At 40.0% G+C, this 27,138-nt stretch overlaps 1 long non-coding RNA gene across 2 annotated transcripts in view; it reads right to left on the reverse strand.

Moving 5' to 3' along the window:
• Positions 1 to 14,525: 14,525 nt before the first annotated feature.
• LOC123329464 overlaps positions 14,526 to 27,138 on the reverse strand; it is a 164,162-nt gene continuing 151,549 nt past the window's right edge. The window contains exon 4 of one of the 2 annotated variants that reach the window (XR_006544919.2): positions 14,526 to 14,965. This is a non-coding gene — a long non-coding RNA (uncharacterized LOC123329464). Of the gene's footprint in view, positions 14,966 to 25,663; positions 26,332 to 27,138 lie in introns of those variants that run through there. The other variant, XR_006544920.2, reaches the window with a different exon arrangement.

Consider the following 27,138-nt stretch of genomic DNA (forward strand, 5'->3'; position numbering starts at 1 on the left):
AATTAGCTACTGATCATTTTCAGGATCTCAATTCAAATGTCACTTCCCAAAGAGACTTCTCAGTCCCCTCAGAAAAGGTCAGAGCCCCCTGCCATATAGTCCCTATATCTTTTTCCCCAGTGGCAATTTCCACACTTGCAATTTTGCATCTGTTTGTTTAATTAGTTGATTAATGACTTTCTTCCTTGAAAATAAAAATTATTCAGCAAGAACTGTGTCTATTCTTGCTCCAACTTCTCATACTAGTCTCTACCTCTTCTCTGGTACATGGTAGAGAGATGTTCAGGAAATATTTGCTGAATGAGTGAATATCATATTAAAAGATACCTGGCAAGGATTATAAGTCTTAGCATGAATCAGTGCAATGGATTCCAATATTATCTACTAAAGCCATCAAGTAAGAAGTAATAACCTTTATTTTTCTATAATTTAACTGAATATTTGTTCAATGCCTCATTCACAGCTGAGATAAAGCAGAAATTTAATCCCAGTCATTGTCCAGCATCGCTAATGGCATTCTCTGCCCAGGGAGCCTTTCCAGCTGGAGTGGATTATGCCAAGAGTCCTATCCCTTCCTTTCAGGGAAGGCTCTTAGAAACTAGAGCCAGAAAGACTGACCTATCCCTATTTCCTGCCCTGTAATATCCATTTTCTTAGGCAATGTGTGGACCAAACTCTAGATACATGAATGGAGGGGTATGGTAGAAGACAGCAATCAAAAATAAAAGTAGGGGAGGGGCAGAAATAGGTCAATAGTTTTATAATGTTATCCAATCACATTCAGTTCAGTTCAGTCGCTCAGTCGTGTCCGACTCTTTGTGACTCCATGAATTGCAGCACGTCAGACCTCCCTGTCCATCACCAACTCCCGGAGTTCACCCAAACTCATGTCCATCGAGTCAGTGATACCATCCAGCCATCTCATCCTCTGTCGTCCCCTTCTCCTCTTGCCCCCAATCCCTCCCAGCATCAGAGTCTTTTCCAATGAGTCAACTCTTCGCATCAGGTGGCCAAAGTATTGGAGTTTCAGCTTAGCATCATTCCTTCCAAAGAACACACAGGGCTGATCTCCTTTAGAATGGACTGGTTGGATCTCCTTGCAGTCCAAGGGACTCTCAAGAGTCTTCTCCAACACCACAGTTCAAAAGTATCAAATCTTTGGTGCTCAGCTTTCTTCACAGTCCAACTCTCACATCCATACATGACCACTGGAAAAACCATAGCCTTGCCTAGACATTAGTTTATTTAAAAATTCAGAGGTCATAAGTGACTACCAATGAATGGATTTCAGAGTGGAAACATTTCTACTGCAAGAGGGAATATACAGCTGTGAGAAAGATGAAGAAAACCTAAAGTTCTTCCCAGGGAAGTCTAACTACTGAGCAGAACAAACCCACACCTTCACTTCATGTCTGTGTCTTCCATGACACATAGCACAGCCCAGGATGGAGTTCATAGTTCCTAAATTCAACAGCATTCTAAATTTCTCCCTCATAATTACTCATTAAATGTCTATTGAATGGCACCTCCCCCTATGGATCAGAGGTTGCATGAAGGTATGAACACTGAATCAGTGATGTTGTGCCCTTCTTACTCCCTGCTGCATCTCTGACATCCCATGATGCCTGATGCAAAATAAGTGCTGGATACGTATTTATGGAATCAATAAATATGTTTAATAAGAAAAGAGCAGGTGAGAACATGTAGAGCCAAAATCCCCTTTCAAGCCCCAGTTCAAATTTTAAGGCTTTATCATAGTAGCAGTTCCTCCTAGACAGACGTTTTTGCTCCTAGCTCTGACTTCCTCAAACATCTTGTTTATCCCTCTTCGAGCATTGATTTAGCTGTTGTTGTCCAGTCACTAAGTTGTGTCTGACTCTTTTGCGACCCCATGGACTGTAGTCTGCCGGGCTCCTCTGTCCATGGGACTTTCCAGGTAAGAATACCAGAGTGGCTTCCCATTTACTTCTCCCAGGGATCTTCCTGACCCAGGGAGTGAACCCATGTCCCTTGTTTGGCAAGTAGATTCTTCACCACTGAGCCCCCTGGGAAGCCACTAAGTTGCTCTATACATAGTAGTTAAGGGTACAAGCTCTAGCAACAGAATGCTGTTGTTAAAGTACCAGCTCAGGCATTTGTAAGCTGTAGCACCTTAGGACAATTACTTAAGGTCCCTGAATTCTGTTTCTCATCTTCAAAACAAAATGCTATCTGTTTCTTAAGGGTTGGTGTAGGGCAAATGAAGTAATACATTTAACTGAGAAATTCTCAGTTGAATATCCAACACATAATAAGCATTAAAAAATTATCTATTATATTTATCACTCTACTTTTAGGATGATAGTTTTAAAAACTGCTACATTTATTGAATACATAATATATTCTGAACATGGCAGAAAGCATTTTATACGGGTTTTTACAATGAAGCCATAATTGATCCTATGGGGCATAATTTCACCCACCATTATGAAGCTGAGGCTCACAGGGTTACATAAACTGTCCAAGGTCACATAGCTAGTAATTAGATTTGCTGTCACTGAGCCCAGCCGATAAAGCAGCAGCCCTGCTCACTGTCTCCATGAATGCACACATCTTAAGTCTCACACTAGGTTATAAATTCCATTGCGGGCAAGGATTTGATCTGATTTATTTTTGCATCCCCCAAAGGATCTAGCTTAATGCCTTATACGCCAACGATCGGTAAATATTTATTAAATGACTGAACACAAAGTGAAGGGGCCCCAAAGTCAAGTTTTATCAATGTCATCACTTTGTCCCAGGCCTGGCTGCAGAAGCTGCTTCCATGCATTTTGAATAGAGGGAATCCTTCCCATGTTTGAGAAACATCTACACTCATATACACATTAAACAGAGCAGTGTTCCCCTAACAGAAATGTCATGTAGATAGGTCCTTTGTATTACCAAGTCTAACTGCATGTTGGCTTGATTCATCAAATACGTAGTATCCAAAAATATTTGCTATATACCTCAAATCTATTCTCCCAACTCATCCCACCCACTCCTTCCCTCTCTGTGTCCAAACTGTCTATGTCTCCTTTGCTGCCCTGCAAGTAGGATCATCAGTACTATCTTTCTAGATTCCACATACATGTGTTAATAGATGATATTTGTTTTTCTCTTTCTGACTTAACTTCACTCTGTATAATAGGCTCTAGGTTGAACCACCTCATTAGAACTGACTCAAATGCATTCCGTTTTATAGCTGAGTAATTCCATTGTGTATATGTACCAGAACTTCCTTATCCATTCATCTGTCAATGGACATCTAAGTTGCTTCCATGCCCTAGCTATCATAAATACTGCTGTGGTGAACATCAGGGTTTATGTGTCTTTTTCAATTCTGGTTTCCTCAGGGTATATGAATAGACAGCCAGTGGGAGTTCAATGTATGATGCAGGGAACCCAAAGCCAGTGCTCTGTGACAACCTAGAGTGGTGGGAGATTGGGAGGGAGGTGGGAGGGGGGTTCAAGAGGGAAGGGACATATGTATACCTAATGCCGACTCATGCTGATGTACAGTAAAAACCATCAAACTATTGTAAAGTAATTATCCTCTACTTAAAAAAAAAAAAAACTTTGCTATATACCATGTCAGCAACAGTGACATACTTCATTAGTGTCGTCTCTACACATTTGAATTTTTTTTTGTTTTAAATTTTTAAATTTTGTATTGGAGTTTACAAATAACACTGGCTGATTAACAATGTTGTGATAGTTTCAGGTGGACAGAAAAGGGACTCAGCCATACATATACATGTATCCATTTTCCCCCAAACTCCCCTCCCATCCAGACTGCCACGTAACATTGAGCAGAGTTTCCTGTGTTATACAGTATAGGCCCTTGTTGATTGTCCATTTTAAATATAGAAATGTGTACCTATCTATCTCAAACTCCTTAACTATCTCATCCCCCCAGAAACCACAGTTTGTGCTTTAAGTCTGTCTGTTTCGTGAAGAAGCTCATTCATATCATAAATTATAAAAAGCATATGTTCTGTATGATCTTGTTTGTGTTAGACAGGCTGCCTTTGACAAGGGCTGGGAAATGGCGAGAGCAACAGGAATGATGATACAGCCTTCCTCAGAAAACACCAATAGTGACCATCACACAAAATAACACATGGAGAACTGTATGGCCCTGCAGACCCAAAACAGGAGCAGGCAGTGAGTGAGTCACCAGCTCTGGAGAAGAAATGACTTGAAGAGTGGAAGTGTTCACAGGACCTTAAACATACTAGAGCATCAGTTCTCAAAGCTTGGTCCGTGGACCCTCAGGAGTGGCATCGCCTGGGAACTCCACAGTAACGCACATTCTCAAGTTTCAGCCCTGCCGTCACACTCAGAAACTCTGGCTGGGGTTCCGAGAAGTCTTCTTGGTGATTCTCACGACCGTTCAGGTTTGAGGACCACTGATACAGGGCATAGATAGTCACCCTCTTCTTTTCCAGAAATGAATTCTGAGGCACATAATTTTCCCAAGATCACACAGCTAGTTAGTAAGACTAGAATGTGCATCTCCTGGTTCACAGGAAGGAGGGTTGAGAGAGGTGAAGGCAGATGCAGAGGGACTTGGCGTCCTTGGAGCCTAAGTTCCATTTATATCTAAAGACTGTGAGACAATTCAGCAGGTGTCTCTGGGTGAAGCCTGCGTGGACGAGTTCTGACAACCATTGGATTAATGGCTGGAAGCCCTGGAGTAAACCGAGTTAAGCCAGTGTTCTTTACTGTAGAACATTTAACATGACGGTATGTGACATTCATCTTCCAGAGGATAACAGAGTTATGCAGTCATTGCCAAAATTGTTTGACCACGACCTCCATATCAGGTTATTTTTTTTTAAGTTGTGAAATGCCAATCTACATTATGTCAAAATGGTAAACAATTTTTGTTATATAACTGATTCATTTTTCAAATGCCAATCAAGTCATTCAGACTTAAAGGTGCTTATCTCGTAGCTCATATTTTCCTAAATGCTTCCTGGTTCCCAGGTATCTACAAACACCCTGAAATATAAGCAACGTTTTCTAAGTATGTGCAAATGTGATATTTTTCTGGAGGATTTCCAGAGATTTTTATTAAATTTACTAAGGGATCTAGGGCTTATTTGATCACTAGCTTCGTTGGCTTCATGAAGACGTAGCCAGTGAAATTTGGGATTCAATTTTCAAGATTTCTCACTTATGCTACTACAAAATTCTCCTGATTGCTAATTCTACTTCCCTTCCAGTCTTCCTGGTCCACCCTTCAATTTTCTCCAACTTCAAACTGATTTACAATCATGCTTAAAAACCACTGGCAACCAATTCGAGTGTAAATGTTTCAGACCTCTGCAACAGTCTTTTTTCCTGGACTCATCTTTCACTCTCTCATGTATCTGCAGTCAGACAGTTTATTTTCCCCAGACACACTCAGCATAACCACCTCTGTGTCTGAAACTACCAACCTCTCTTTCCTTCTCAGACATTTTTTACACCAGTCTCTAAAGCCTTCTCTTCATTCAAGTCTCCTTGATTCCCCAAAGCAATTCCCCAGGAGCAATTCACAAATTTCTCCTCTAATCCAATCTATTATGATATTAACCAAACTGGAATATATATGATCACTATTGGTGTGCTCCTCACCCCTCCTGTACTTGAGCACAGTAACTCCTTTTCCTCTTGCCTTTCATTTGTACTGGATCTTTTTCCTGGGTCACCCACTCAGGGCTGTCACCAGGAAAGCAGTATTCACCTGTTAGGTGTTTTATCCTCAACTGATCAGATTTTGTCAGGAAAAAGTTACTTTCAGTTCAGAAACAAATTCTTATCCCTTTAGAAACCAGGAGACCTTTAGATGCTTCGTATGGTTCTGTTTGTATGAGAAGAGGCAGCCATTGACAAGGGCTGGGAAACAGCAGAAGCAATAGGAATGATGTGGATTCAGAAGCAGACATCTACCCAGCAGGTACAAGCAGACGCTTTTGTGCAAGCTTATTTCTGAGATCAAAGAATTCAGTTAAGGAAGATCAATAACACAGCAAACATTTTCTCTTTTTGTTCACCTTTTTCCTAATGTCGAAGATCTATCATGTATATTTTCAGAAGTCATGAGTCAAAAAAGTCATTTTGTGTTGTAATACATTAATTGATCTCTAGTATTCATCATTCCCTAGTCCCACTTTCTTTCTCCTTCAGTAGTAATGCCTTTATTTGAAATAAAAGAAAAGGATAAAATAAGATGTTGCGGGCAGAGAACAGGAGGCCAAAAAGACTTAATTACATGGACAGAAAATTCTAAAATACAGAATTCCAGCCAAAGTTGGAATTTCCCAGGAAGAAATACAGAGAATTAAAATCCTATTTATAGACTTAGTGGCAGGGCCAAACCCAAAGAAAGAAAGACACATGCCCCTCCATATACACCCAAACATCAACCCAGAACTCCAAGCAGCCTGCTTCAGTCAGAGACATAGGGTCGAAATCATAGCAGAGTTTGGGTTGGAACAGAACAGTGGGCAGCTGTGACCGCGGAAACAGCGTAGAAAGAGCTCAGAGTCAGCTCTGTCTGTGTATGTTAGGGGTTTGAAGGGTCCCAACTGAGAGACTAAAATCCTCTGTGATCTAGGATTCCCTTTTGTTCATTCCAGTTGGAAAAGAGGACTGTAAATAAACCCTTTGGCTCTGGGTCTACTGACACAAAAAATGTTTTCTGAAACAGAACGAGGTACAGAACTTTGAGTTTCCACACTGAAAAAATTGACCATATCCATCAATTTACACACTTATAAAAGATAATCTGGGTTTACTATTTCCCATTCCTGTCCCTCCCTTCTCATGTTGGCTAGTAACAAATACCAATTGGCAGAGACTGATTACAAATGCAAACAGAATGATAGCTAAGTAAATACAGGAGTTTAACCACCACTCCTGCAATTATTTATGCTTACACATCCCAACTACATTCCCAAGTTCAAAAATTAGCTCTTCTTTTTCTCAGTACATTCTATTTCTTCATGATACATATTTTCCCAGCAAGTTCGGCTTATGTATAAGTGAAAACAGCAATCTACCAAGGATAACCAAACTGGGTCCTAATCGCCTCTCAAAATTATGTCTGACTTTGAGCAAGTCTTTCCCCTCCCACCTGTCTTAGTTACTCTCTCTCTCTAAACTGGGAATGGAACGTCTTGCTTTTCTCATTAAGTCTAGTGTCTGCTCTAAGTCATGTGATGCTATAATTCAATAAATGTTAAATGATGCCAACAATTTGCATCATATCCTTCAAAAGCACCTTGAGTGCTGAGGATGAATCCAATAAGTAAACTAAAATAAATTTGATTCCCTAAGAGAACTGTTTAATAGAAGAGTAACTGAGATAGTCTCAAATTAATTACTACCACTCGGTGGGTGCAAGAAATGATTCACTTCTTTCAACTTCAACTTGAGGGATTGATTTTATGGTTTCTCAGGTCTCTTCCACTGTTGAAATCCCACAAAATAAATGAATAATCAATAAAAGAAAAACCTGCTGTTGCTTAAGCCTGGGTTTCTGCTCCCTTCATCTTCCTTTGTTTTTCCAAAATCAGTGTTGCCATCATGATAAATACCCCTTAGACTCTGTTCCAATCACAAATCTAGATGCACAGTTTTCTTTTTGTAATAAAATATGCATGGGCAGTGATATTCTTTGCCATTGCCTTTTACTGTGCTGTGCACTACCCCAGAACACTGAAAAACTCTATATTCAAATATTAAAACAGAAGACCTACATGAAATATATACTTATTTTCATTTGAGTTTATTTAATACGCCATTTGATCCAGAAGATCCTTCCATTAGTGTGACTGAAATCTGGCTAATTTGCTGCCTTAGGAACCACTATAAAAGTTATGATATTGCAAAAATCGTATTATAATTTTATTTTATAATAATATAGAAAATACGTCCTGCACCACACAATAGCAGACTCAACGATATGGAGTAATGCCTCATTTATCCAGTATGGCTGGGTAATGAGGTGGTCCACTGTGATTCCTCCTGAGAACTAAAGCTTATTCCCTTTGCATGCCAAAAGGTTGTGTTTGAACTAATTTTGATAGAAAGATTTCCCAAACGTATTACACAATTTCTGGCTTAATCAAATATATACAAAAGCTATTAACATATTGTCAGTGATGAAGTCAGCATGTGGCTATCAGCCATCGCACTGGGCAACACCACAGTCAGAGCAAGGCCTGGGAGGGGAAGGCTTGCTTGCTTGCTCCTTTGCTAAATGTTCTCGGTCGGTTATGCTTTCCAAGTCATGCGTATGAAAGACGTCATGTTTCCTTTCTCAGTATTAGTTGCCCTTTTATCATTTCCAATGTTCCTGCTCCAAGCAATTTTCATTCCTTTAAATTCCTGTTTTTAATTTGTAGAAAGCTCTATAACAAAGAGCCGCTAGAAGGCATTGTGATTTTTGCATATAAGCTAAAGGAGGTACAACTAGAAGTCAGTAAGAATGAATGAGAGGCCCTGGGTGGTCACGCAGCAAATGCTTCCACTGCCTGGTTCTTTACCAGAAGCCAGAGAGTGAGGTTGCTAAGAATCATCCACAAGAGCAAGTACCCTGATTCAGCCTCATATTTTTATCTCATTATTTCACCCAGATGGTGTCTCTTTAACTAGATTATAAAGTCTACACAGGAAAGAAATTTATTTCATTCACTATTCATCTGATTTGCCCCACTACTTACTATAGAGCTGAGTACATAAAATGTTTTCATTTGATTTGTTTTTGCTTTTCCCCAGAAACCTGGAAAAATCCACATTTAAATGTTAATACAATATAATACTTAAAATTTCTGTCATTTATTAACAGCATTAATTTTGCCAAACCTTCCCTCCAATAAAGCTGACTGACTTGCCCTAGGCATTGTTGTAAGTAAAGATTTCTTGTTTAATTTGTGGCACTATAATTAGAAACCAACCTCCGTATCAGTTACTCTCTTTTCCTGATTCACATTTTTTTTTTCAGAGAATTTTTTTTCTGTCTGTGTAATTTGTAAGAAAAACTTTCAGCTCTGTGGTGAAGCCCTACTGTAGCCTTTATTTTCACACTTACCTATCCAGTAACTCATTAATATTTCTTAAGCTGTACCTGCATCAAACTTTTCTTGGTGTGTCAAAGGATCTTTCCTTTGATCATAGCAGTCAAAAGAATTGTGAGTGGAGACTGCTTCTAGAAACAAAATGCAAAGGTATCTGACATTAATTTAACCCTCTGGCCCATTTAGATATTTATTCAGAAATTTCATTTAATGCCCTATGTTATCTCAATTCTTTTCACACTGCAAAAGTCATTTCAGGATATCATCTTTTCTTATGACATCAATTTTCTCAGCATTAAGTTCTTGATTTGCCCAGGATGTAAAAGCCCACACTCTCTTGGTCACACTGCAAACCTCTCTTGCCTGTGTCTATAATGTTTTGGTTGCTTCTGAAAACATTCTCTAAACCTATAATGTGTCCAGACCACTTGTGTGTAGACAATTGGAAGGTAGGATGATCAATCTAAATACAAAACTCTAACATCAAGCATTGATTATCATTTTGTCCTGCAGAGGAACTTACAGAGTGACACAGCCTTATAAATGCTGCTGCTGCTGTGCAGTCACTAAATCATGTCTGACTCTGTAGCCCATCAGGCTCCTCTGCCCATGGGATTTCCCAGGCAAGAATACTGGAGTGGGTTGCTATTTCCTTCACCAGGGGATTTTCCTGACCCAGGGATCAAATTCACATCTCTTGCATTGCAGGTGGATTCTTTACCACTTAGCCAGCTAGGAAGTCCCTTATGTATGCTACCTGACATCAAATCCTCCTGGGGACAGTAAGGTCTGCTCAGATTCTAATACTACTGCAAGAATTCACTGAGTATCTCCTTTAACACACACTTGTTTTATCAAAGCTAACTTTTAAAAACACCATCTCATTTAGCTGTGAAAAGGCAAATGCAAAAGCCACTTTTGTGCTCATGCTGCTGCTGCTGTTGCTAAGTCACTTCAGTCGTGTCCGACTCTGTGCGACCCCGTAGACAGCAGCCCAACAGGCTCCCCCGTCCCTGGGATTCTCCAGGCAAGAACACTGGAGTGGGTTGCCATTTCCTTCTCCAAAGCATGAAAGTGAAAAGTGAAAGGGAAGTCACTCAGTCGTGTCCGACTCTAGCAACCCCATGGACAGCAGCCCACCAGGCTCCTCCATCCATGGGATTTTCCAGGCAAAAGTACTGGAGTGGGGTGCCATTGCCTTCTCTGTTTGTGCTCATAGCAAACATTTATTTTTCTTCCTGATACTCTCAAAAATCCAGAATGCTTGTAGCTTATCCTGGTCCTTAAGCCATATTCTCTGTAAGCAGAACACAGGACTGACACAATATAGTCTCGTGGCTGGCTGAATATATTTAACCATAAAATATATGAACACATGTATACCTGTGGCGGATTCATTTTGATGTTTGGCAAAACTAATACAATTATGTAAAGTTTAAAAATAAAATAAAATTAAAAAAAAAAGAAAATATATATGTACATCTAATAGAGAAATAATAAAATGCTCATGTACTTACCAAAGGTTAGAGATATCCAGCATGGCAACCCCCTTAGCACCCTGTGAATCCATCCCCAATCAAATTCTTCCCATCCAGAGGTAACCAGCATTCTGAGTGGCCTTACTGACATATATACAATAGCAAAATATATTCTCATCAACAGCACATGGGACATTCTTCGGGACAGACCATTTGTTAGGCCACAGAACAAATCTCAGTCAATTTAAAAGAACTGAAATTATACAAATTATGTTCTCAGACCACAGTGGAACAAAAATAAATAACAGAAGCAAATATGGGAAATTTACACACAGGTGAAAATTAAACACAATACTAAATAACCAATGGGTCAAAAAACACATTGCAAGAGAAATTAGAAAATATGTAGAGGTTAATAAAAGTGAGCACAAAACATAGCAAAATTTGTAGGATGCAGATAAAGCAGTGATTAAAGTGAAATTATAACTATAAATACCTGAATTTTAAAAGAGAAAGACCTCAAATTAATAACCTTCCACCTTAAAAATATAAAACAATAAAACCAACTACTCTAAAGTCAAAAGGAAAATAATAATAAGAAAGAATAGAGTGGAAATAAAGGAAATTAAAAAAATTTAATAGAGACTAATCAACAAAAGTTGGATCTTTGAAAATATCAACAAAACTGAGAAAATTTTAGCTAAACTGACCAAAGAAAAAAGAAAAGACTAAAATTACTAAAATCAAGAAAGAAAGAGGACATCCCTACCAAACTGACAAAATTATAAGGAAATTCTGTGAACAATGGTGTGTCAACAAATTAAATATTTTACCAAAATAAGCAAAATCCTATAAAGATGCAAACTAACAACACTGACTCAAAGGAAAAATAAAGTTAAATAGAGCTTAAGGAAGTAAAAGACTGAATTAGTGAACAAAGAAAAACCCAGGGCCAAGATGATTTTGCTGGTGAATACTACCAAATGTTTACAGAAGAATTAATAACAAGCCCTCACAAATTTTTTTAAAAATAAGAGAAACACTTCATAAGTCGCCATCTGAGACCAGTAGTACCCTGATGTGAAAACCAGACACAGAAATCAGTTTAAAAAAAAAAAAAAGAAAACTATAAATCAATATACCTTATAAACAGAGTTGCAAAAACTATCAATAAAACAGAGGCAAACAGAGTCCAGAAACATATAAAAAGGATTACACATTCCAACCAAATGGGATTTATCCCAGGAATGCAAGGTGGTTGGTTCAACACATAAAATATAATCAGTCAATGTAATGCACCAAAGTAATAGAGTAAAATACCAAAAATATCATCTCCATACATGTAGAAAAATCATTTGACAAACCCAATATGGTTGTAATCTATAATAAAGACACTCAAGAGCAAGAAAAGAGAACTTCCTCAATATGATAAAGGACACCTATGAAAAACCCATCGCTGACATCGCTGACTGTATTTAACAGTGAAACACTGATTCCTTTCATGCTAAGATCAGGAACAAAACAAAAATGCCTATTCAACATAATACTAGAGTTCTAGTGAGGAAGTAGTTTAAGAAAAAAATTCTAAAGGCTTGCATATTGAAAAGAAAAATTTTAAATTTCTTACTTACTGATGGAATCATTCTGTATACAGAGAATCCTAAGGAAATCCACTTTAAAAACCACTAGGATTAATAAAACTTGTTCAGCAAGATTGCAGGATTTAAGATCAATACACAAAAAACAACTGCATTTCTTTACACTAGCAATAAAAGCCAAAAATGAAATTAAGAATGCAATTTCATTTACAACCCCACAAAAAGAATAACATTATTAGTAATAAAATTAACTAAATAAGTTATACACTAAAAACTACAAAACAGCATCAGAAGACTCTAAAGACCTAAATACACAGAAAGACATCTGTGTTCATGAAAGACTATTTTAACCTAGGAATTCTTAGGACTTCCCTGGTGGTCTAGGGGTTGACTCCACACCCCCAATGTGGGGGACCCAGGTTCCTTTCCTGGTCAGGAAACTAGATCCTCCATACAACAACTAAGATCCCACTGCCGCAACTAAGACCCAACATAGCAAAAAAAAAAAAAAAAAAAAGGGGGGGGGGCAATTCTTCCCAAATTATTCACCAATTTGATGGAATGTCTATCAAAATCTCAACTACCTTTTTTTTTCCCCCAGAAAGTAACAAACTTAGCCTAATATTCCTATGCAAATGAAAATGGCTAGGCAAAGACAAAATAATCTTGAAAATGAAGAACAAACTTAAAAGTACTCTCACTTCCCAATCTCAAAACATACAGTACAAAGATACAGCAGTCAAGACTGTTTGGTATTGGCAGAAGAATAGACAAATTGATCACTAGGATTGAACTGACAAGTAGATCCATTTATGGTCATTTTCAGCAAAGGTGCCAAGACAATTCTATGGGGGGAAATATTCTCTTCAACAAGTGGTGCGAAGACTTTAGTGAAATTGGACCACTATGTCATATCATATACAAAAGATATGACACCAGAAGCACAAGCAAGGAAATAAAAAATTAAATGGGTTGGACCTTAATGAGAACGAGGCCTGGGTATCTTCAAGCAGAGGAGCTGCCCACTACTCCATATTGGTGGGTCCAACAGGAGTCTAAGGGTCTGGGCATCCCTCTGGGTGGTTCCTCGGGTGTCAAAGGGCCCAGCCATCCCTCTTGCTCCTGCGGTAGGGTCCGTCCGGGCTTCCCTGACCTTCTCTGCCCAGGGTGGCTGGGACCTCAGCTGAGCGAGCGCTGACACCCACCCAGTTGGAGAAAGGGGACGCTACCACACATACACCAAGTCCCCGGCTTCTAGCAGAACCCTAAGAAGCTAAGGATTACCTGGATCCTGCAGGTAGAGGAGCTGACACTGAATTCTGAATCTGGGGAGCTGGTGCTGCGGAGCGACCTGACCAGCGGCGCCATCTTCAACTCTGGCTGCCTGGCCCGGAGCACCGGCGGACAGGACTTGAGCAGCTCACCTGGCGGCCTCTTGCCTGGTGCCAGGGCTCGGAGTTCTTCCCGCATTTTGGGGGCCCCCGAGCTGTTCTTCCGCTCTTGGACCACGCTGGAGCGGGGCGTCCAGCTAGTGCGTGAGCCTGGCGTGTTCACCTGGACCTACGGGGAGCCGCCCTCGGCGTCCTCGCCCTCCTCGGGCTGCACAAATAGAGCGCGTGACCTGCAAGGTACACCTGCAGCACCTGCGGATGGCCACGCCCCCTGAGATGCTGTCCTGGCTGGTCAGCCTGCTGGTCAAGGGCGTGACGGCGCGGGGCGGTGATGGAGATGCGTGGCATCGCTCAGGTCAGCTTGCTCTGGCGCCAGAGCCAGCCTGGCCGCACCAAACTCACACTGTGGCCCAAGCCCATGCGCAAGGACCTCACGGGCTAAGCCACTGCGCGCCCAAAGATAGGGTCGCCAAGCCGGCCAGCAAGGGCCTCCGGGAGCTGTGTGCATCAGTGAGACCAACTGCAGCTGCGCCCACAGGGCCCGCGGGCTGGGGGAGGAAAAGCCCCGTGACCCTGCTCCAACCAGGCCTGCGGGGAGGAGCCGCTAGTGCGCCTTGATCAGGCTTCCCCCCACACCCATCCCCCGGGCCATCCCATTGACACTGAATGGAGGTGGGGGCATTACATTTTAAGGGAGACCACAGGGCAGGGAGCCGAGGACATTGAAGGGGAGATGCAGGGTCTCAGCCAGTGCCCCTGAGCACCCCAGGATGAGCCGAAGGACGCCCCACGTGGTCTCCAGTCTAGACTGGGCAACCCGCCCCCGGATTGCACGTTTGAGGAGGGTGGACAGGACAGGTCCATTGGCATGATGGGTGAGCCCAGCAGTGCGCCCGCTCTGTGACACTCGGGCCCCAACGCACTGCAGTCAAGCGGGGAGACCCGATGAAGGTGTCCTGAAATTTGTACTTTTTGTCTTGAGTATCTTCAATGTAATATTTTTACTTAATGTTTTAAGCATGTACAGCACTTTGGTTTTAGGGATGCTGATTTCCCCTTTTGCAATAGTTATTCCCTTCAGATTTTTTTTTTTTTTTCAGTGTCTTTCCGTTTTAAAGTGTACTTTTGCTAGGGAAAGGACGGGCAGTTTCTTCTTGTTTCTCCAGCTTCTCCATAAACCTCCCCTGGGTGTCTCTATACCACATCTGCGTTAAGGGTGTTGAGGCCAAAAGTCGCAGCTTTGTGAGGAGGGCCAGAGCCCCAGCCGGCAGTGCTGGGAACACCAGCTCACATCAACCAGTGTACACAAGGACTTCCCTGGCGTTCCAGAGGTTAAGACTTCAGCCTTTCAATGCAGAGGGTGTGGGTTCAATCCCAGGTCAGGGAGCGAAGTTCCCACATGCCTGAGACTGAAAGACCAAAACATAAAACAGAAACAATAGTGTAACAAATTCAATAAAGACTTTAACAATGGTCCACATTAAAAAAAAAAAAAAGATTTAAATTGCGTGCCTGTGTTAGTCACTTAGTAGTGTCCAACTCTTTGCAACCCCATGGGCTATAGCCTTCCAGGTTCCTCTGTCCATGGAATTCTCTAGGCAAGATACTGGAGTGGGTTGCCATTCCCTTCTCCAGGGGATCTTCCCCATCCAGGATACCACAGAGATACCACTTCAAAGTTACTCTGGCTGTAATTAAAAAACAAACAAACAAAAACTAATAGGTGTTGGTGAGAATGTAGAGAAATTGGAATCCTCATGAAGTGCTGGTAGGGAAGTAAAATGGTAGAGCTTCTTTGGAAAACAGTTTGACAGTTCCTCAAAAAGTTAAACATAGAATTACCATCAGATCAGATCAGATCAGTGGCTCAGTCGTGTCCGACTCTTTGCGACCCCATGAATCGCAGCACGCCAGGCCTCCCTGTCCATCACCAGCTCCCGGAGTTCACTGAGACTCACGTCCATTGAGTCCATGAAATTCTCCAGGCTGGAATACTGGGGTGGGTAGCCTACCCCTTCTCCAGGGAATCTTCCCAGTCCAGGGATCCAACCCAGGTCTCCCGCATTGCAGGCAGATTGTTTACCAACTGAGCCACCAGGAAAGCCCAAGAATACTGGAGTGAGTAGCCTATCCCTTCTCCAGAGGATCTTCCCAACCCAGGAATTGAACCGAGGTCTCCAGCATTGCAGGAAGATTCTTTACCAGCTGAGCTACAAAGGAATTCCCATTTATACCCTTGGATATATACAGATTTAAGCATAAGTTTGGAGAAGGCAATGACACCCCACTCCAGTACTCTTGCCTGGAAAATCCCATGGGCGGAGGAGCTTGGTAGGCTGCAGTCCATGGGGTTGCTAAGAGTCAGATACAACTGAGCGACTTCACTTTCACTTTTCACTTTCATGCATTGGAGAAGGAAATGGCAACCCACTCCAGTGTTCTTGCCTGGAGAATCCCAGGGACGGAGGAGCCTGTTGGGCTGCCGTCTATGGGGTCACACAGAGTCGGACACGACTAAAGCAACTTAGCAGCAGCAGCAGCAGCAGCATGACCCAACAATTCCACTACCAGGCATATACCCTGAGGAAACCAAAATTGAAAAAGGAACAGCATGGAGCCTACTAGGCTCCTCCGCCCATGGGACTTTCCAGGCAAGAGTACTGGAGTGGGGTGCCATTGCCTTCAAAAACTTGTTTATGAATGTTCATAAAACCTTTATTCATAGTAGCCAAAAGGTAGAAATAACCCAAATATCTGTCAACTGATGAATGAAAAACAAAATGTGAAATAGCCATATGTGAAATATTAACTATAAGAGTATTAAGAATAAATAAATATGCAAATAAGTGAACATATTCAGTCAGTTCAGTTCAGTCACTCAGCCATATCTGACTCTTTGCAACCCCATGGGCTGCAGCATACCAGGCCTCCCTGTCCATCACCAACTCTCGGAGTTTTCTCAAACTCATGTCGACTGAGTCACTGATGCCATCCAACTATCTCATCCTCTGTTGTCCCCTTCTCCCGCCTTCAATCTTTCCCAGCATCAGGGTCTTTTCAAATGACTCAGTTCTTCGCATCAGGTAGCCAAAGGATTGGAGTTTCAACCTCAACATCAGTCCTTCCAGTGAATATTCGGGATTGATTTCCTTTAGGATGGACTGGTTGGATCTCCTTGCAGTCCAAGGGGCTCTCAAGAGTCTTATCCAGCACCACAGTTCAAAAGCATCAATTCTTTGGGGCTCAGCTTTCTTTATAATCCAACTCTCACATCCATACATGATCACTGGAAAAAACCATAGCTTTGACTAGACAGACCTTTGTTGTCAGAGTAATGTCTCTGCTTTTTAATATGCTGTCTAGGTTGGTCATAACTTTTCTTCCAAGGAGCAAGCATCTTTTAATTTCATGGCTGCAGTCACCACCTGCAGTGATGTTGGAGCCCCCCCAAAAAAGTCTGTCACTGCTTTCACTGTTTCTCCATCTATTTGCCATGAAGTGATGGGACCAGATGCCATGACCTTAGTTTTCTCAATGTTGAGTCTTAAGCCAACTTTTTCATTCTCCACTTTCACTTTAATCAAGAGGCTCTTTAGTTCTTCTTAGCTTTCTGCCGTAAGGGTGGTGTCATCTGTATGTCTGAGGTTATTGATATTTCTCCTAGCAATCTTGATTCCAGCTTGTGCTTCATCCAGCCCAGTGTTTCTCATGATGTACTCTGCATATAAGTTAAATAAGCAGGGTGACAATATACAGCCTTGACATACTCCTTTTCCTATTTGGAACCAGTCTGTTGTTCCATGTCCAGTTCTAACTGTTGTTTCCTGACCTGCATACAGATTTCTTAAGAGGCAGGTGAACATATTAAAAAGTTTTTAAAAGATAAAGGACTGATAGTTGTTACAGCATAGATAAAGCTTGAAAGCATTATGCAAAGTGACAGAAGCCATACTCAAAAGGTCAACATACATGGTTCATGGCATAGAGAATTTTATGTAAAGTAACAAGAAAGAGAGTCAGAGGAATGGCTTCCCGGTTTCTAAAAATCTGCATGCTTTTTAGTGACCTGGCTTCTACTGAGCAAATAATCAGTGGTATATAAATTACATTTCACATGAATTGATTTAAACTATGTGTTTGTTTTCTATTCATTAATTTTTGTTCCAGTCTTCAGTCTGCTGTTATTTTTCTAATTCTTTAAGTTAGAAACCTAGTTTGTTATATTTGTGCCCCTCATTGTGGTTTTGACTTGCATTTCTCTAATAATTAGTGATGTTGAGCATCTTTTCATGTGCCTGTTGGAGAGAAGTCCTTTTAGGTTTTCTGTCCATTTTTTGATTGGGTTTGTTTTTTTTTTAATATTAAGTTGTATGAGCTCTTTGTATATTTTGGATATTAATCCCTTGTTTGGTCACATCATTTGCAAATACTTTCTCCCATTTAATAGGTTGTCTTTTATTTTTGTTGATGGTTTTCTTTGCTGTGCAAAAGCTTTAAGTTTGACTAGATCTCATTTATTTTTGCTTTTGTTTCTTTTGCCTTGGGAGGCTACTCTAAGAATATTTTCATATGATTTAGGTCTGAAAATGTCTTTCCTGTGTTCTCTTCTAGGAGTTTTATGGTGTCAAGTTTTGTATTTGCGTCTTTCACTCATTTTGAGTTTATTTTTGTATATGGTGTGAGGGAATGTTCTATTAATAATTTCATTGTTTTACATGCAACTGTCCAACTTTCCTAGCACCACTTGTAAGAGACTGTCTTTTCTCCATTGTATTTCTTGCCTCCTTTGTCATAGATTAATTGACCATAGGTGTATGGATTTATTTCTGGAGCCCTCATTAGTTTTAATGTTAATACTTAAGGCAATATTTTTCCTATAAATACTGTTTAAGCTATTCATACACATCCAGATAATTGGTGTTTAAATTATTATGCAGCTTTGAGTACATTCTAATTTTCATCGTTATTTATTCTTGTACCTGAGTTGTTTATAAAATGTGTTTTGAAACTTTTGAGCTTACAGCTTTTCTTCTCATTATTATTTATGCTAAGTTTTTAACCTAATTGCAATTTTGTCAGAGAATGCAATTTGCACAATACCATTTTAGTCAACTACTTGGTAAAATGAGAAACTTGAAAATCTCAGTGGCTTGACACACACACAAAAGTTTCTCACATTGAGTGGCTCCCCTCCAAATAGCAACTCAGGGATCCAGGCTACATCTAGGTAGCCTAGATGTACCTAGATGCTTTGTCCCCCAGGGCCTCACTGAACACCCTGCTGCACTGAGCTAGCTGATGAGTGCAGAGAGAGAGTGGTTAGAGATCGCATAGGATATAGTCAGTGATCAGGTTTGAAAATAGCATTATCACTTTCACCTACTTTCCTTTAACCAGAACTAATCCCATATTCCCATTTGGGTGCAAGGAGACTAAAATGTGGTGGACTCAGGAAGAGGAAGCATAGTTAGTAACCATCTAACTAATCTGTGCCACTGATTACCACCCTTGGAAATCTGTTGAGACTAATTCTGTGGCTTCGCCATGGAAAATTTCATCAATCTTTTATGTTTAATTAGAAGTAATATGTATTCTGCAGTTGTTGGATAGTGTTTTATAAATCTCTAGCAGGTTTCATTCAGTCTTAAACACACTTACTAATTTTTTTTCTATGCTTGTTGTGTCAATTGAGAGAAAACACTAAAATTTCAGACATTGTGAAATTGCCACTTTCTTCTTGTAGTCCTGTTAATTTTTTTGGATATATTTGAGGTTACTGGGTATATACAAATTTAAAAGTATTACATCCTGGTAAACTGAATGATTTATTATTGATTAATGGTCATCTTTATCTCTAATAATTCTTCCTTCTTAAATATATTTTGTCATATATTAATATAAATATATCAATTAGCTTAAATCATATATTTTCAACTAATACTGTAAGTTTATTAAGTTTCTTTTCTATTTAATGTACCATTGTTATATCAATAATAACTTGGGGAATTAAAAAACTTTAAGGTGAAAAATTTTAATTTTCATTAAAATATTTTTATGAGCATCTGATATCGCTGTAAGTCTCTAAAAAAATCTATTAGCTGTGAAGTGCTAACCACCTACAATCATGTCCATGTCTTGAATGATAACTATGCTGACAATTTATTTTTTGAAGTACAATTGATTGACTGTCATGGTGGTTTCAGGTGTATACAGCAAAGTGATTATATAACACACACATATACACATATATTCTTTTCATATTCTTTTCCGTTATGGTCATTATAAGATATGAACATAGTTCTCATGTGCTATACATAGGACCTTGTTGTTTATCTATTTTATATATAGTAGTTTGTACCTGCTAATCCCAAACTTCTAATTTATCCCTCCCACACCCCCTTTCCCCTTAGTAGCCATAAGTTTGTTTTCTATGTCTGTGAGTCTATTTCTGTTTTGTGAATAAATTCATTTATATCATACTTTAGACGCCACATGTAAGTGATATCGTATGATATTTGTCTTTCTCTGTCTGACTTACTCCACTTAGTATGATAATCTCTAGGTCCATTCATGCGGCTGCAAATGAATGCCAACTTAATTAACATCACATAAAGAATCTTCTTAACTAATCTGTTGATGGGATAAAGTATTAATATTTTACAGATTAGAATTACACAGGTATAAAACGAGATTTAAATGTTTTCTTTATAATATTTTAAATGTGCTTTGACATAGACATCAAATTAAGCAACGAATTTTTAACCGATACTTACTCTGGACTTACATTTACTCTGCAAAACATAAACCTTGATCACTACTCCAATCTAATGGCTGACTATTTCGTCACTTTGCTCCTCATTGCTGCTCTGTTGACCTGCATTGCCTTTGCAGTTTCAAGTGTGGTGCCCTTACAACAATAATAGTACTTCTCCCCTCATATGGTTCACTGAAGTATGCAAACAACTTTCAGGCATATTCATAGGTGCTCAATAATTATACTTACAATTGAATTATCCTACTTCTTCTTGATCACCAAATAGGAGTTTAATAAAGAAACAATAAAGAATTATCTGTGGGTGGTGTTGAAGGCCCTGAAATTTGAGTTTGTTCCCAGTCTCTACACTGCATGTCTCCAGCTCCATGCACTTGAATTGTCTCCTGCACTCTCATTCCTTATTATGTGCTAAGAATGCAGCCAAAAAGACCGCTCACTTTTTGAAGTACATCTAAGCTAAGGACATTAAATTCCATCTTTACCTTTGAATACAGATTTCTATGAAAAGCCCAATCCATTTTAAAAAGCTGAATGGATAACTTGAAAGTAATTTATAGCTGATTAATATTTAGGGACCAAAAAAAAAAATCAAATACAAGAGTATTTCCCAGATTTATTGAACATTATTTTGATTAGGACTTGATTGACTTTTCATTCACTCAGTTCTTACGTTTCTTCGTTCATCACTAGTCGATGGACTGTCACTGGCCATGTTGAGCTCTGCAGTTCTGCCACCAGTATCGAAATGATCTATTTCTATGGCAAGACTGCCAGCTTGAGATGGTCTTTTTCCTGCTGAGCCATTTGCAGTGATGGATGATACAAGGAACAGTAACACTTTCCAATTTGGCATCTTTTAGGCATTAACTGGATCTTTTATCCCACATCCTTTCAGCCCTACCCTTATTTTTCTTTGAGCTCATTGACTTCCAGACAAGAAAATGACACATTTCCTTAAGGAATCCCCCTTAGGTAGGAGTTGATGTCATTTTTTTTAATAGAACTTCTTCAAAAAGACAGAAGTAACTCTTCAACCTGATGTTCTTCTATTGGAAACAAGGTGGAAATTCTGTTAAAATATGTGAACAGGATTTCTTTACCTAATAATAGAATTCATTGAGTAGAGGGAAACATATGAAGCTTGAAACAGAACATTTTACAAAAATTAAGAGAAAATAATAATTTACATTTGTAGGAATCAATGATTCCCAATGATTCCTTTGTATCAACAATTGTTGCTTTTGCCAAATATTTTCATTTCTCCTTTCCCATACATATGGCAGAATTGTACTCCTTAGGTCCTTTGTGCTTGAGGTCATGCAGCTAGTTCTGCCCAGTGAATTTTCTGGGGATGTGAGTGTATCACTTCTAAGCTGGATCGTCAACACGAGAGCCTCAAGAGCTCTCTTCCTTTTGGCTGGTAACTGACAGTGACTATCTTATCAATCCCATTTCCTGAGTTCCTACCTTGAGGATTTGCAATTGACAGGTAACATGACCAAGAAATAATCTTTTGCTACCATAACAGCTGAGATGTGGAGGTTATGTGTTACTGCAACATAGACTATTAATAGTTTATTCTTATTGGATGAGACATTATAAAACTTGCTATTGCCAATAGCTAACAATTACAAATATGTCTGAAAACCATTTAGATAAATTTAGAGATGAACCATCTTTTAAGGATTTCTCATTTTCTAATCTTCTCATAAAATACTACTTAGTGTTGCTGGACATAACTATAGGTAGGACACTCCAGATGTGAGTGCAGTAGGGGCACTTATAACTTCTGAGAAGTAATGTAGATTAAAAAGCATAGACTTAGGAGCATGGGTTTTATATCTAAAGGAATGGCAACCCACTCCAGTATTCTTGCCTGGAGAATTCCATGGACAGAGGAGCCTGGCTGGCTACAGTCCATGGGTTGCAGAGGGTCGGACCTGACTGAGTGACTATCACTTTCACTTTTCACGTTCAGTGTTAGCTCTTGTTCTCTAAACTGTTTTTTAATACCTATTTACTTTTGGCTGTGTTGTGTCTTAGTTGCAGCATGGGGGCTGTTTCTCAAATGCATGGCATGGGCTTCTCTCTAATTGTGGCACACAGGCTCAGTAGATATTGTGGGCAGACTTAGTTCCTCCTCAGCATGTGGGATGCTATTTTTCAACCAGGGATCGAAACAGCATACCCTGCATTGGAAGGCAGATTCTTACCCACTGGACCACCAGGGAAGTCCTTTGTTCTCTAAACTCTTGAAGCCTCAGTTTCCCCATCTGTAAATGGAGGTAATAAGAACAGTACCCCATAGGCAGTTATAGGGAAAGCACCAGTGACACTGATTTGTTGTTCAGTCACTAAGTCATGGCCTACTCTGTGACCCCATGGACTGCAGCATACCAGTAGCCTGCACCAAGCTCCTCCGTCCATGGGATTTTCAAGGCAAGAGTACTGGAGTGGGTTGCCATTTCCTTCTCCAGGGAATCTTCCCAACCCAGGGATCGAACCCAGGTCTCTCACATTGTAGACAGACGCTTTACCGTCTGAGCCACCAGGGAAGTCCAGTGACAATGACAGAGTCCCATTATAAGAAGGAGTAAATATTTACTCAAGGGCTGGGCTTAGAGAGGGCTTCATAAACAATGGTTCTCCTCTTATTTTGAAGGAATAATAACACAAATCTAAACCATCTTACCAATACTGCAGAGCTGTTATGTCACTCAACCACCTTCTTTTCTTCCTTTTTCTATTCTTCTTGATTCTTTCTGATCCTGCTTCATATTTCATGGGAAAAATCAACTTGGATAGCAATTATCCTATGACATTTGTACCCAATAAGTCATTGGTAAGAGGAGCATGGGTTTCCCAGGTGCTAAAGAACCCACCTGCCAATGCAGGAGACACAAGAGACAGGGTTTGCTCCCTGGGTCAGGAAGATCCCCTGGAGGAGGGCACAGCAACTCATCCTAGTATTCTTGCCTAAAGAATCCCAATGGACAGAGGAGCCTGGGAAGCTACAGTGCACAAGGGTCGCAAAGAGTCAGACATGACTGAAGTGACTTAGCACAACACGAGAGGAGCATGGTGATAACAACTCTGTTTCAAGCAGTGAGCAGCTGCTTTGTGTACCTGCTCATTGCTCTGGACACTTTCCATGCATTCTTACAACAGCCCAGTAAGGCAGGAAGTTTAGTTCTCAATTTGCTAATGAGAAGGTTGAGGGTGGATATCTGCTCATAGTCATGCAGCTATTAATTGATACAGCCAGAATTTGGTCCAGAATGGGCTGAAGACTGGCCTCTTAAATGCCAAGTAGGGGACGCAAATATCCAGGTTTGCCTCAAACTATAAAGTTATGACCAACCTAGACAGCATATTAAAAAGCAGAGATATTACTTTGCCAACAAAGGTCCACCTAGTCAAGGCTATGGTTTTTCCAGTGGTCATATATGGATGTGAGAGTTGGACTGTGAAGAAAGCTGAGTGCTGAAGAATTGATGCTTTTGAACTGTGGTATTGGAGAAGACTCTTGAGAGTCCCTTGGACTGCAAGGAGACCCAACCAGTCCATCCTAAAGGAGATCAGTCCTGGGTGTTCATTGGAAGGACTAATGATAAAGCTGAAACTCCAATACTTTGCCCACCTCATGCGAAGAGTTGACTCATTGGGAAAGACCCTGATGCTGGGAGGGATTGGAGGCAGGAGGAGAAGGGGACAACAGAGGATGAGATGGCCAGATGGCATCACCAACTCGATGGACATGAGTTTGAGTAAACTCCGGGAGTTGGTGATGGACAGGGAGACCTGAAGTGCTGTGATTCATGGGGTCACAAAGAGTCAGACATGACTGACAGACTGAACTGAACTGAACTCATAACTAGTCTAGTGTCCTGGCACTCCATCTGTTTAAGCATGTGTTTTAGGGTTTTTCATTTTTATAAAAGTATTATTATTAATAATTGTATTAAAACATTCTGAATTTTCTAGGTTTTTCGCTTTAAAATTTAGCTTCTGCCATGGCTTCAGGTAGTCCATATGTGAACTGCACATGCCATAGAGAGTTCTTAACTTAATAGCTGGTTGTATTTGGAAACCAACCAGAGATGACTTTTCTTTCTTCTTTCTTTCTAGATGCAGTGTAATAATACCTTTCTTGGAAGGAAATAAAGTGATCTTCTACACTAGGGCTTGGGAAGCAAGATCCTTCAGTCTTTGGAGGTGTTAGTGACGGAAGTGTTTACTACTACCACCCCTTCCAAGTCAATGAGCAAATGGTGCAACATGCAAATGGTGCCATGGCCAGCACTACAAGCAAGACACATGAAGCCACCAGAGTGCCAGGGCACAGGGGCAGGCAAGACCTGAGAAACTGTGGGTTAGGTGAACGTAAAACGTATGGGAGATAGAGACTGAGGCCCCTTGCATAGAGTATGTAGAGAATAATTCATACTACAGTGGTTTTATTATTTATCATATGCTCTATACATAACTTTTTAGTTATGTTATTATTTGGTATCTTTTAAAAATATTTGAATAACTCTTTAGCAGCAATGAATTCTAGGGGAAAGAAATCACATGTTTAATGAAAACTTAAGCACTAAACTTCTTAAGAATGTTAATGAACACATTACTTGCACAAAGTGTTTGCTAGCATTTGTCTAACTTGGGAGCCATAATGGTATCTGTGACCATGTGAAACTGTAAAGTGCTAATCTTCTGCGAAAACATCAGCAATGATTTCAAAACCTAACTGTAGGTTTTCCAGAAAGTCATGACTTAATGAAACATCACTAAAGTTATCTTTAAAATATCACAGAAAGAAGTGAACAAATAAAAGGATGAATCCTCTTGCTGTGAAAAATATTTAAATTTAAAATTCTATAATGTAGTTTGGAATGTTTCAACTTGTAGTGAGACTCTTGTTGTAACTCCTATTTTTCAATGAGACAAAGTTGAAAAAAAATAATACAATTACATAAAGTTTAAAAATAAAATTAATTTTAAAAAAATACATTTTTGAGAATGCCAGAAAAATGGTATTAGAAGCAGTTAATACCAAGAAATTGATTAGTGTATGAGAAGGATATCAAACACAGTTACTCTGTATATAATTTTTAATGTTTCATATAATCAACATAATAAAAATTTTTTGTTTTCTTAAATGTAAATAGATATGTGCTATTCTTATTTTTAGAAAGAATTTTAATTTTTAATTTTTTTAAGAATTTTATTTTTGAAAGCATTTTTCAACAGAACTGTTTTATCATTATAAATGTGTTTTCTAAAAACACATTTTGATCAATAAGTGAATATTCCAAAAAGTATAATTTCCAAACATCCCAAATGGGGAATCCATGTGCCAACTGGAAAGAAGAGCAGCCTGTAGGCTGTGGTGACCTCTCTGTGTCCTTCCCAGCCCTTTGGATGTGGTAGGTCAACTTCCTCTAAGGCACCATGGTGAGTCGTTTCAAGTGAAGAATTGAACATAATCATTTTCCTACTTCTCCTACTTTTAAAAGGAAGTGTCTTTCTTCTGGGTTCTTTTGATTCTATGGTATCAAGGATTCCAGGACACTCAGTCACCTGAGAGTTATGGCTGATAAATGTCTTCATTGCCTCAAAGAAATGTTCTGGGGCTGTGACACTCTCCAGTGTTGCCTGAATTCCAAAGAGAACTACATACATGCCTTTGTGACTTTGAAGATTAATCTCTGTCACTCACAGCTCGTTGGCTTCCCCTGCTCATTTCTGCAACGTCTGCAGATGGTGCAGAGCTCTGTGCCAGAGTTATTTATCCACAAGTTCAGCTCGCACATAGCTCCCTCTTTAAGCCATTCCGGGGAGAGTTAAATACTGAGCAATTATGCAACTCTTCTGTCAACCCGTGGGTCTTTGCAGCTCCCATCTGAAAGGATGCCTCTCCAGTAATACCTGCTCTTCCTGGAGGTTGCGGCTGCTGCCATCTTTCAACTGAATGCAACAGGGACACTGCCTTCAAGAAGTCTCTCAAACCACAAAAACACACATTTTCAAAACACACATGAACAAGCAACTTCTCATTTGTAAGCATTCCTTACCGCATTTCCAAAGCTGCTAACTCCCTCACTGCATTTTTCTTCTACAATATAAGTCATCAAATTCGCCAGTCTTTGGCCTTTTTATGAAGTTATAAGTCAGCAAACATTTGACACTGAAGACGACAACTTTGGGGAAAATGTGGAAAGGAAAGTTGGACAAAGGAAGAGAGAGAAATAATAATTATGATACTAAGTCCTTAATATTCATTATTAACTTTTCCATTATGAATACTTTTATTATCCTATTTTACATATAAGGAAACTGAGGCTCAAAGAGATGAAATAACTTACACAGGGTCACATTCTTAACAATGACAGAAGTAGGACTTGAATCTAGACAGTTTGAATTTAGAGCTTGCAAGCATCACCCCTAGGATGTAGCTCATCAATACTAGTGAAAGGGCAGGAACAGAAGCAAAAGAAGAAGAAAGGGCTGGCAGGGGGTGGGGGGGGGTGGGGGGAAGCATGAGGAAAGGTGGTAGGTAAATGGGAGGTGATGGGATTAAGGTAAAAATGGTAGAGGGGGCTCCAGTGCTAAAGAACCCATCTGCCAATGCAGGAGACATGAAACACAGGTTCCATTCCTGGGTTGGGAAGATCCCCTGGAGGAGGGCACGGCAACCCACTCCAGTATTCTTACCTGGAGAATCCCATGGACAGAGGAGCCTGGCAGGATACAGGTCACAAAGAGTTGGACACAACCGAAGTGACTTAGCAGTAGGAGGAAAGACTG

The sequence above is a fragment of the Bubalus bubalis genome, chromosome 15 (genome assembly GCF_019923935.1).
Source record: "Bubalus bubalis isolate 160015118507 breed Murrah chromosome 15, NDDB_SH_1, whole genome shotgun sequence".
Taxonomy (NCBI): Eukaryota; Metazoa; Chordata; class Mammalia; order Artiodactyla; family Bovidae; genus Bubalus; species Bubalus bubalis.